General features: G+C 48.4%; 1 long non-coding RNA gene across 2 annotated transcripts in view; it reads left to right on the top strand.

Annotated features, from left to right (window-relative positions):
• Positions 1–11,704, top strand: part of LOC134418477 (uncharacterized) — a 209,488-nt gene that overhangs the window by 153,702 nt on the left and 44,082 nt on the right. For both annotated transcript variants that reach the window (XR_010027787.1, XR_010027788.1), the window contains exon 5: positions 2,165–2,267. This is a non-coding gene — a long non-coding RNA (uncharacterized LOC134418477). The remainder of the gene's footprint in view (positions 1–2,164; positions 2,268–11,704) is intronic.

The following is an 11,704-nucleotide window of genomic DNA, read 5'->3' as shown; positions in this document are numbered from 1 at the left end:
TGTGTGCGGAGCAGCAGCACAGCACCCAGAGCCCTGCTTCCCAAAGCCCTTGCTTTGCCTGGCCCTGCCTGGGAGCTGCAGTCACTGCTGGAACATCTGTGTTTATTTTGCATGACAAACTTGTTCCTGGGCTCTGACAAAACGCGTGCTGGTCTGGGACTGGGGTTTGGGCTCCTCAGCAGGGCTGTGCCATAGTGCGCGGCTGGCCCTGCGCTGCTCTATAATACATATTACATTACTTCATCCATAGTTAATGACAAGTGTGCTATATTTTTAATCTTTATGGCTTTATTGTGTGCAAGTGGTTTTAATAATTGGTGCTGCAGGATGGTTACTTCCCAGAATTACCCTGCAAAATTGCTGTGTTTTCAGCCTTCAGTCGTGCAGGTTGTAAATTATAAACTTGGTTAGTAATAAACTTGGCTCCCTCTCAGTGCTCTGTGGAGATGCCAACCTGTAACAACAGCAAAAAGATAGATGCTGGCAAAAATTTCTCCCTGAAGCTATCCTCATCCTATGTGCATGGCCTGTGGGGCAAGGAGGCCCTCTGGTAACCCCTGCTTATGCTCTGTGTGTGTGACCATGAGCAGAAAAGTAACTGCAATGACACAGGGATAGTGGTAAGGAGCAAAGGGGCTTGGGGACTCTCTGAACCCCCCCACCTCCTCCAAGACATTCCTCGGTCTCCTGCCCACGTGGAGCATGAGCACTTCTGCCAGAATTGTGATAAACAGGGCATGTGGTGTCCAAATGCCTCTGTTGATGTCCTGAGCCTGCACATCCCTGAACTGGGGCTCTGGAACGGGGTTGCACATGACTGATGCTGGGACTGTAGCCTTGTCTCATGTGGAGTCTCTGCTCATCCCATTTGAAGGCTGAGATTAGGGTGCTGCCCACCAATGCAACGCACATACTGTAGAGCCTCAGGCAAGCAGAACATTTTTATTTAAGAAAAAGAACACAAAACTGGGTGAAGGTGTTCTGGAGGCTTCCTGTTTCAGCTGGCTCATTCTGTTTGGCATTTCTCAATTCTCTTTTTCTGGGCACGTCCCCAGCAGGATGATGGTAGTGCCTCCCCTTCCCCTGTGCACTGGGATGGTGAGGGCTGTGTCCCTCCCTCCTGTGCTGCCTTGACTCCCAGTTTCCACCCCCGAGCACTGGGGGCCCAGGTGCTAGAGCAGCCCCCCAAGCCCCACACACAGACAGTCCCCAGTATCCCGAGGAACGCTGTGAGCATGGCAAACACACAGCATCTCTCCGGAGGCACAGCTCTGGGATGGCCTCAGGTAACAGCAGCTCCTTTGATCGGGCTTGTTGCCTTCAGCCTCCAGCTGCTGGCGACGTTCCGCTGCCTCTGAAACTCTGTTCACCCGTGGGCAATATCCACCTGCTGCCATCCTCAGAGCCAGGCAGGGGATGTGAAATGCGCTCCTGGAGTGCCTGCAGGAGTTACTGGAATAGCTGATGATCAGCCTGCAGGAAGATGGGAGTCTGGGGGAGGGTGTCAAGGGCCAGGCAGAACTTTGAGCAACCATACAGCCTGAAGAAGTGAGCAGTCCTCAGCTGGGGACAGGCTCTAGTCCTACCAGCCAGGTCTGCTTTAAAGCAGCACCAAGACCTCCCTTAAATTACTGGGTTTCTTATATTTTGGCTTGGGATGAAACTCTGTGTCATTGTCAGTGGCATTTTTAAGCCTTACATGGACACAATGAAGTATTAATAGCTGTATCAAGACAAGACCTAAAGAGGTAATTCATAACAAATAAATCACTTAATGCTTTAAGCTTCTTTACTTCCCCCAGAAACACTGAAGACATGTGGGGTTCCCAATAAAAACATGGGTGCAAACATTTTTCATTAGTTCCCGAGCTTTGAGGTGCAAACATTTGGTTTTCACCCTTCACTCTGTGTGGAGCTGGTCAGCTTCTAGTTGCTGGGAAGTGACTGGCTTTGCAGGGGGCTGTGCATTTCCAGGGTACTTGTCCTCTGTGGATAAAAGTGAATTGGGGGATCTTGATTGTTTGACCAAGGTGCTTCAGCACGTGTTTAGCTTGTGTCTTTGGGGCTCAGGCACCTGTTGAATGAAAGATCTTTCCTCGTGAAATGTTTGAGCATTTTCCTGTGACTTAGCTAACTCTGCACCATCCTTTTGCTGGCATTGCAGTGCCTTGTGGCCCAGCTGTCTCCTCTGGTTCTCTGGCGACCTGACAGCCACGGTGGACCTGCCAGGTGACAACCATGAGGCACAGCAGGAGGTGAAGGCTAAGGTAGGAGATGTTCAGTCTTATTTACACATTAAACATATTGAAAGACAGATTACCACTGAAGCACACAAACACATGCAAACACTGTGACTCCAAGTGCATTCAGGGACATCCCCCTTTCTTCTCGTGGCTGGAGCAGAACAGCGATCCTGTTTGAGCAGTGTTGGACTGAAGAAATTAAGGTAGGAGGGAGGGGATTTAAAAAGAATTAAAGCAGTTTTTTTCTGCACGCGTGCCTTTGTTGTCTCCTTTTGGATGCTGTGATTTCCATTTTACTTTGTGTCTATTGCCAGTTCTGCAGAGCGCCAGTTCACTGTGAGCACTTGTCACAATGTGTGTGATTTTTTACTGATGGTGTCCAGTTTGTTTCAGTTAACATATTTGTGGGCAAAGATTTCATTCAGATGTGTGTTCAAGACCACCTGATTTGATAGAGGCTTTGAGCAGGGTTTAATCTGCCTTGTGGAACACATTGAGGGGGTGCCAGGCTGGGTGGGGAGGTGCCTGTGCCCATGCTGCGCTCAGCCAAGAGCTGCTCTGCTGAAGGCTTTGAGGGAGTTCTCCTCACTAATTAGTCATCCTGTCTGAAACAAATAAGATTATCACTACTTTTTGTTGAATGTTGAAATCCCAATTATGGCTATGCTTGATGGAGGGGAGAGCAAGTTCAACAGTCCTTGTTCCCACTGTTGAAGTGCTCACTTTAACACAAGCTGTTGTGTGTTTGAAAAGCAGCGTGTTAATGCTGTGCGTGTCTCACTCCCCTGAGAGCAGCTGCAGTGCCTGTTTCAACCAGTGCACAATGTTCCTGGAACTGGGACTTCTTTGTGACATGAGGGGTTTGGACCCCACACCCTGTAGGCTTGTGACAGTCCTTGTAACAGTCTGTGTGGGTGCGGTGTCTGGGAGAGGAGACCTTAGGGAATGCCTCTTGGGAAAAGCCCGTTGTTGTTAGTGAGGTGCTGAATCACACAGGGGAATTGTGCAGGTAATGCTGGAGGTACCCCCGTGTGGGGCAGGGGCACAGCCTGAGCACAGGCTGTTGGGAGCTGAATGTGCTGAGTTCAGGACAGGGCTGTGGCACCTGCTGGGCTGCCTAAATCAGGGGTCATGCCTCATTTACCTTTTGCAAAGAGTGTAAAGAGACAGAACTGAGCAAGGTCCCTCCTGAAGGGAGGGTGTATCAGCTTAACCCCAAAGTCAGCTGTGAGGTGAATCTGATTTCAAATACTGGGACACCGCAAAGCATTGCCCTTAGAAAGTGTGTTTTTCCTCTGACAGAATGCAAATTAGTTAATAGTTTCCAGCAACCAAAAATGTACTAAAGCATGATTTGAGCAGGAAGGAAGCCACCAGCAGTGCTGCCACCTCTTTGACAGCTCTTCTAATCACCATAGCTTTATCAAGAAGTGTTAAGTTGTATTTTTTTTATTGATATTTAAGAATAAATTCTTACAACATCATCTCTATAAAAGGTTCATCACAGACCAAATACCACTCTAACCTTTTAAGCTTCTACAGTAAAAACTGTCGTCTTTATTTATCTAAGTTTGGGAGAGATACAAATGTAATCATAACCCCCAAGGCAAAATTTTATGGCAGTTTTCAGAACTCCTCTCTATAAAAACTACTCAAAGCTACCAACATAAAAGCTCCCAATAAAATTTGCTTTAGATCCTAGTCGTAAAACATGAATTTTTTTCCCTGGTCCTGGAACTACAGGTGTCCAATTGGCAGCGCTGGTCGCTGCCGGATCCCCTGGCAATGTCAGGCTCCACGTATCTGCTGGGTCAGGTGGGCAAGGAGGGGCTGCTACCCCTGAGCTCTGCCTTGGCTCATGCCAGCGCAGCCTGTGGGTGCCTGGTGCTGTGCCTGGTGGCAAGTGTGGGCACAGGAGGTGTGGTTAGATTGTGGCTGGGACAGTTCTGAAAGTGAGCAAAATCTTTGGGTATGCAAAGAGCTGTGCAATAAAAAGCTGAAAAAGAACATCACATGCAGTAATGTAGAACATGAGACTCTTTCCTCTGTTGCTTGGCTGTTAAAACATTGGGGATCTGCACTTGTTTGCAAGACTGGTGGCCCTCCAGGTCTTATTTTGGTGACATAGGAATCCATGCACCAGAGGTTGCCTTAATTAAAGATTCCTTACTGTTATTTGCACATCCAGTGTTAGCAGTAAGTAAAAAACCCTTTATGTACATTTAGCTGAGAAACCTAATCTGGACCCATATGCCATGAGGTTGGGCTGGGGGGGGATGCAGCCCAGCTGTGTTCTTGAAATGCAGTGCAGGAATAAATCTCTACAGGCTTTAGTGGATTCCTGGCAAGTAAAGGCTCACACTTTATCAGCCTAGAGTAATTTGCTTTTGCTGTGCAAAATGGATTTAACCCTGCTACCCCACTCTGGATGTTTTCTGTTCAGAGACCTGAACCTCTTCTTCTGACTGCAATTTGGAGAAAATCTAACATAGCACAAAGCTTCTGCTGGTAAAGGAGAGCAGAGACAATTCCTAGATGTGAAATAAAAAGCACAGCCGCCTTCTTTGGGGTACACACCTCAAAGCATCCCAGAAATGTTATGGTAAGTAAGAATAATGTGATATAAAAGTGTGCTTGGATGCAAGTATTTTTCTGAGGCAAAAATACTATTATGTTGATTTCTAAAGCTGCTTTTTTTCAGGAGGCTGGAGGTAGTCCAGAAAGCCTCTACCTGGCAGCCCACATCTTGCAATTGTAGGCCTTGGCCTTGCTTGTCATTCTAAGCCTCCGCTGCATGCTCTGACTGTTCTATAGCTGGGAAACATGAAGTGGTTGCTCATCTCAGCTGATGGTCCTTGTAAGGAGGGTGGGAAGCCCATAGCCCCATCTTTGGGAAGTTTCCTTCCCATGGTGCTTCCCAAGGGCTTTTTCCTCCTGACTCCATGTACTCCTCTGCAGAGACGTCCTTGGGAGCTCTAGGACTGCCAGGAAAGGGCAGTCAGGGAAATCAGGTAGATACAATAGTTGCATAACATGTATAATAAAAGCTGTGATTAATGACAGGGCTTTTCTGTTTACTTTAAAGTAGACTTAAATTACAAATCTGTCTTCCCAATTGTGTGTGATGTTAGGAATTGGCTCTGGGAGCATTCCCAAGCTGGCTGTTAGAGCTGTGTTCCTATCTCCCTGTCTTTGCTCCATTGGAGAGGCTGCTGGGTACTTCCTGTGTGCTGGGTCTGTGATAACTGGTTAGTTCTGCTTTGTGGGTGCTGTCTGACATGGGAACTTCTCCCCAGTGCCCATCCTGAGTTATCAGTTAGCTTAGGGCTGTTGGGTCTTTGCTGTGTCCAGCTAAGAAAAGCTTTACTGGGTGTATGTTGGTGAGAAAGGTCAGAGAAAGGATGTTTTTCCTTGTCTGAAGGACTGACAGACTGATACCTTCTCTGGCTGCATGGGCAAAACTACACAGCAGCCACCATCTCTTCCTTGCCTCCCTTCTTCCTGACAGTCCTGAGGGAGCCTGAAGCATAGAGTATCCCATGAGTCCTTAATGGCCTTCAACAGCCATGTCCTCACAAGCTATGTCCTGACAAAGAAGTTAAAAATCTGTACTAAACTAATGAGACTGTTCCTTGTAGTGGCAACCAACCATAGACTCCCTCTTATGGCACCTTTTAATTATTGTTACTGATGATGGAGGCTTTGGGTCACTGCTTTTGGAAAGAAGCAAACCAGGAAACTTGTTTCTCCTAGAAACAGGCATTCCAAACTCTGGAGCCACAGGCTCAGAGGGCACAGGAGATACAGGGCTCTTTGGCTGCTGCAGTTTGGAGACCCAGAGCTGTTTTGACTCTGTGTTTTGTTGATAAACACAGCCATTCATTCCCTGTGTCTTTGTACCTGTTCCCTCTCATGAGCTCCAAAGGCATTTATTTTCCTTCAGTTTTGGCATGGGATCAGACGGTGGCTCTCTGCCTCTGATCTAAATAAAATAGTCATGATTTGAGGTAGGTGCTGTTCACATTATTCATTGCTCCTGGCAAGACAAATGTTGGTTTTAAAATATGGCCATTAATATTTTGAGGAAGTATTGAAGCCACCTGGATTTTGGGCAGAGCCAGGCTGCTGGGTGGGGGCCTGGTAGCTCACAGACCCAGACAAGGAGGCCCAGTGATAGCAGGTGAAACTGCACAGCAGCATTCCCAGCTTGAAAGGTGGATGTGCAGGTCGATTGTCACCACCCTCTACGTCCTGTTCAGCTGCTGCTCAAGGGAGAGTGGCAAGGTCCCAGCCCCAGGTGCTCCTGGACAGCAACAGGTCTTTAATGGTTTTGATTTCACTTGTGAAAATAAATGTTTGTAACAGAATGCAAGGTCGTTGAGTCTTGTGGGCATTTATCCTCAAAAGATTAGGGAAAGGGAGGAAGAAGCTGTTGCCAGCTTCTGTGCTTGCACTGAGTAGAGGTTTCTGTGTGAGACTTCGGTAGCTATTGATGGCCTGAGCTCCCCGTATCTCTGCCTTACACGAGGCTGTCAGGCACCTTTTGTGAAGGCTTGACAGCATCATCAATACTGGCATTAGAGCTCCTTGTGCAGCTTATGAGGATGGGATGGGTGTGATGGATATGGAGCCATGTGAGAAATTGGGCAGGTCACTGCCATTTTTTTCCTGGCTTTCACATTTGCTTCCCTGAGTTCTCACACAGGGACATGAATTGTTTGGTGCTGCTGCAAGTCGCTTGGCAGGATGAGTCGGGAACCCTCAGGGGCTCTGCCAAATGGATGCATTGAGTGGGTCCGAACAGAGCTCTGGGACTGTTGGGCCGTCAGTGTTTGGATGCAGGGAGCCCCTCTGAAGGCTGTCTCTGGGGATAGACACTTTGTGTCTGTGTGCTCTGTGAGGTGGAATTGTCTGACAAATTGTAGTGCCCACACAGGGCACTGCAGAAATTGGACTGTTCTGTCTGTTCTCTGATCTCCAGTTTCATTTTCCTTTGCTACTGCTGCCTCTGGCTGTGGGAACAGAAGAGGCTCCTTCCCCAAATGTCTCCCAGTTGGCATCTGGAACTCATGCAGTTTTTCCAGATCCCTCATACTGCCCTTAGAGCCTGGCTGGAGCCTGAGGAGAGGCTGTGTGGATGCTGGGTTGAGGGACTGTACCAGTGCACTTGTGGGGCAGTGAGAGTGGGGTGAGGAACCATATTGCAACTCCCAGAGTCTCTGTGGCTCCCTCGCTGCTCCAGCTGGGAAATAATCTGCACCAGACTTGTTTCCTGGCACCAGCCAGCTTCCTTGGTGCCAGCTCCAATGTGTAGGCTGGCACATTGCAGGAACGGGGAATGTGTGTGTGGGGCAAAAGAAGTGGAAACAGTCCTGGCTCCATCACCTCTGTTCTGACCTGCCATGGCCCCTGATGGCCTTGCCTTCATGGGGTAGAAAAACATCCAGGATAAGACATCCCTCTTTCCTGGTTTACACCATTTCCTCCTATTCACTTTAGTGATGGTGCTTACAGGCACAGATTCCAACATGTTCCAGGATAAGTGCAAATTATTCCCATTCTGACAAGGACAGTTCATACCAGAAGCAGGAAGTTGCTTCCACTGATCTTTCTGTGAAATACCCCCCAAAGCAGCTCCAGTTGGGAAGAGCTGGATGGTTAGATTTTGTGGTTTTTGTTAGATTTGGCCGTGTTCCTCATAAGCCAGTGGAGGTGCAGCAGTGTGCGGCTGCCACAGGGACCTGAAATGGGAGTGAGTTCCCATGCTTGTTTTACAGTAGAGGCTGGCTTGGTGCTGCTTCATGTGCGAAAGCTCCACAGGATTTGCTTTGAGCTGTGTTTTTAGCAGCTCTCAGACAGCTGGGGCTGTCCTGCAGCAGGGTGGCGAGCCTGTGGGAAATGGCCTTTTGCAAAATATTTCCACAAGATTTTTAATGCTCCCACTCTTTCCAAATGTGCCCTGGTTGACCTGAGGCACAGGATAGGCAGCAGCTGCAAGGACAGTGTTTGAGTGGGGTGTTCCCACTGCACCAGAGCTGGGCTGTCTGCCACAGAGAGAAGGTGGGATGCTGCCTTATCCTATTAACTGTGGGACCTTCTACCTGGAGATGAAAGAACAAAAGCCTGGGCAGACAGTTAATTATAGCTTCAGCTTCACAAGCAGAGTTAATGAATTTTAACGTGCCTCAATTAATAACTAATTGGGTTTTGCGCCTCGGCTGTGAGTGGAACTGGAGGGGTGTCCAGGAAAAAAATGGCCTAAAGATGAGAGATTTTAATTGAAATACTGTAGGATTCTTGTACAGGGGGATGGCTCCTGGTGTTATCGTATGGTTTGAATGCAGAGGGAAATTAAAGGGGAAGTTGTTTCCAAGAGAAAACAAGTGGAAGCCTCAGAGTGCCAACAAGACATTATTGTGTCACCTATAGTGTGCAGTTTGGAGAGCCCTTTATTAACACCATTATTGTGCCACAGAGAAGTGGGTCCTGCAGGCACACCAGGATGTTCAACCTCAGAGCTCCAGGAGTCAGAGAATTTAGGTAGAAAGAAATTATGTCTAACATAAATTTTTTTATACTCTAGGCTGGAATATGCCTGGTAGTGCTATTGGTCTAATGAGATATTTTATGTCTGTTTCTGTGGAAAGAGGATTATTTTTTAAGCCTACAGTTAGGAGAATGTCCAGTGTTTTGCTGTGATTAGCATTAATTCAGGCTCTGGTGGGCCAAAGGAAATGACCAGAGGTAAAGGTAGCAAAGGTTAAATTGTGTTTGCAGTAGTTTAAAAGAGCGATAAATCCTGGAGAGTGCAGAAATAGAGAAACACTCTGCATCTCAAGCAGCAGAAAATTGTTGTCTTTTGAATTTGATGCTCTGAGTGTGAAGGAAGAAAGGAAAATATATCTATATGCCATTTCCTCCTTCAGTACCATTTCCAGGGAATATTTATCAGCAGCCTCAGCCACCAGGCAGGAAAACACCCAAAAGCCAAAGTGCAGATTTAGTTTGTTTTGTTTTACTCTTTCATTTTTCTGGCTTTATTCAAACCCCCTTGGAGAGAATGTGGAGTAATAAGAAAAAGAAAAGAAATTAATTTATTCAATGCAGCATTGTCAGGCACCGACCCTCCACCGATGACTATTTACGCTGGGCTGCTCATCATGCCCTTCACAACTGCTGCACAATAAATAATAAAAGATTAAAACCTTAAACCTGGAAAACTTAGGAAAAAAAATATTAGAAAATTTTATTTCAGATTATAAAAATCCGTGAATGATTTACTTTAAGGGACAATTTCATTGCTGCCATGTGCAGGAACTAATGATCATGGAGGGCTCCGGATTGGTGAGGAGGCTGCTTGGGAAACATAGTCATGGGTAGGTGATAAAGTCACCTTGCTCCCGCGCTGCCTCACTGTCACCGCAGTGGCTTTCACCATTTGTTACAAGAAAATGATGGTCCATGTACATATTTATACGTGGATGGCAATAACATTGGCAATAACCCTCCCTGAGCCAGCCACCTTGTTTTAGGGAGCCCGGCTCATTTCCCCGTGCCCTTGCCCGGTGTGCAGGGAGGTGAATGGAGCTTGGGTGATGGACGTTTGCAATGGCAACTATTCTTTGTCATGAAGGATGTTGCTTAAACTAGCAGCAGGTGCCAAGTGTGCCACATTTCCCCCCAAGTGCTCCCGCGGCACCCCCTTAGCGAGGAGATGGGTCTGTAAGGACCTTCCAGTCTGCTCTGGAGAACAGCATGTCTACTGGTACTTGGGTGGCTGGAGTGTGCCTGGCTGGGCATTGCCCTTGTGTCAAAGTGGATTTGTGCTGGCTGGGGGAAAGGCTGCTGGATGCAGCGCTGGTTCAGCAGCGAACCATTGTTTGAGTTTTAGTTTGTGTTTTTAAACACCCACACACGCTGCGCAATTAGCACATTCTTGTCCAGGCTATTGTTGGGCAAGGCTGTCAAATGGAGCAGCAATTGATGGTGCCAAAGCCTAGGAAAAGTACAACTAAAAGCAAAAGACAGTATAGGGTATACAAGGCAACTGGCTGTGCTTTGGGGCACAGAGGAGACACTTGTGCTGGTGAATGGAGGCACCTGGGAGGTTTAGTAAATCCCATTTGGAAACCTTCTCTGTGTGTCCCAGCCCTCTGCCTTGTCTATGTCTTGCTGCATTTATTCAGTCTAGCATATACTAATTCTTTGCTCCAAATTCAGAATTTGCCATTTTTGTGCCTTGATTTCAGGCGTTTGCCATGTTTTACCCCCCTCTCTCTGTGTCCAATGGCAAAGTTCCCTGGTTTTGATGACTTATTAGAGTGTGCAGTTCTGGCTAGGGTGCCTTCTTGCCTTTTGTCTTGGCCTCATGCTCAGGAGGCTGCTGAAACCTTTCTGGTTCTTCACTACCACCTTCTGTTAAAAAAAAAACAAACAGTGTGAAATGGTAGGAAAGAGGTTATGAACTTGATGCTAGTGATAAGCGAGTTCCTTCCATGGGGTGAGGTGACAGCAGATGGAGGTGTTGGGAGTCAGTCCTGGTAGCCCACAGGCTCTGGTGCAGCCCAGTTCCACCTTCCCCTCACCTTCTGAAGCGCATGCAGGCTGGGCAGCATTTTGGCACCTGCCTGTGGCTGCACAGAAGGGGCTGGGAGCAGAACCTGCCAAGTGCTGGCCCCTGGAGGAGTTGCCAGCCTGAGTCCCACAGGTCACCAGCCATGCATGCACGGCGCGTGCTCCCTGAGCGTGTCCAGCTCCGTGTCTCGCAGCCCAGTCCTGGCTGGCATCCCCGCTCCGCGTGCCTCCTCCTGAGGGGGCTGTGGCCAGAGGACAGCAGCAAGGTCACAGCCGCTGCAGGATTGTCAGGTTTGCAGGCTGCAGGAGGGGTCTGGGCTGGCTGGGCTCTCTGGAGCCATGGGAGCCTGCATGAGGATGGTGTCATGGCGTGTGGCACCTGCGCCTGGAGTGGCATTGTTTGCACTCAGAGGGGTGTGAAGTGCCCCTCGGGAACCTCTGATTTTCTGCGTGGCTCTGGCTGCTGCTCCTCATGCCCCGGAGGTGACTGGACCATGGGGAGGGCAGGCAGGGGTGATGGGCACAGCCCAGCTCGGCTGTCGTATGTGGGGAGCCAGACCAGTGCACTGTGGCCACCATGCTTGTCACTGTAGCCTGCTGGTGCCCTTGATTCCATGGCCAGATCAGCACAGGCACGCTCCTCTTGGGAAGCACACACAAATTCTGGGCCAAGGCACAAGGCTAAAGGCATCTTGAAACAGCCACAGTCAGGCATGGCTGCCCTAGGAGATGGTGCTACTTGTCTTGAAATGAGTGAAGTAGTGGGGGAGAGCCCTCCCTCAGCCTGCTGGCCCCACACAAATTGCTTACAGAAGGTTTTAAATTTCAGTTGAGAACTGTTTGTGGCACGGCTTGGGTTTCTGCTGGTGTTAATGAATCAGCGCTGA

Source organism: Melospiza melodia, chromosome 5 (genome assembly GCF_035770615.1).
Source record: "Melospiza melodia melodia isolate bMelMel2 chromosome 5, bMelMel2.pri, whole genome shotgun sequence".
In the NCBI taxonomy this organism is placed as follows: Eukaryota; Metazoa; Chordata; class Aves; order Passeriformes; family Passerellidae; genus Melospiza; species Melospiza melodia.
This window is presented reverse-complemented; position numbering and strand designations above follow the sequence as displayed.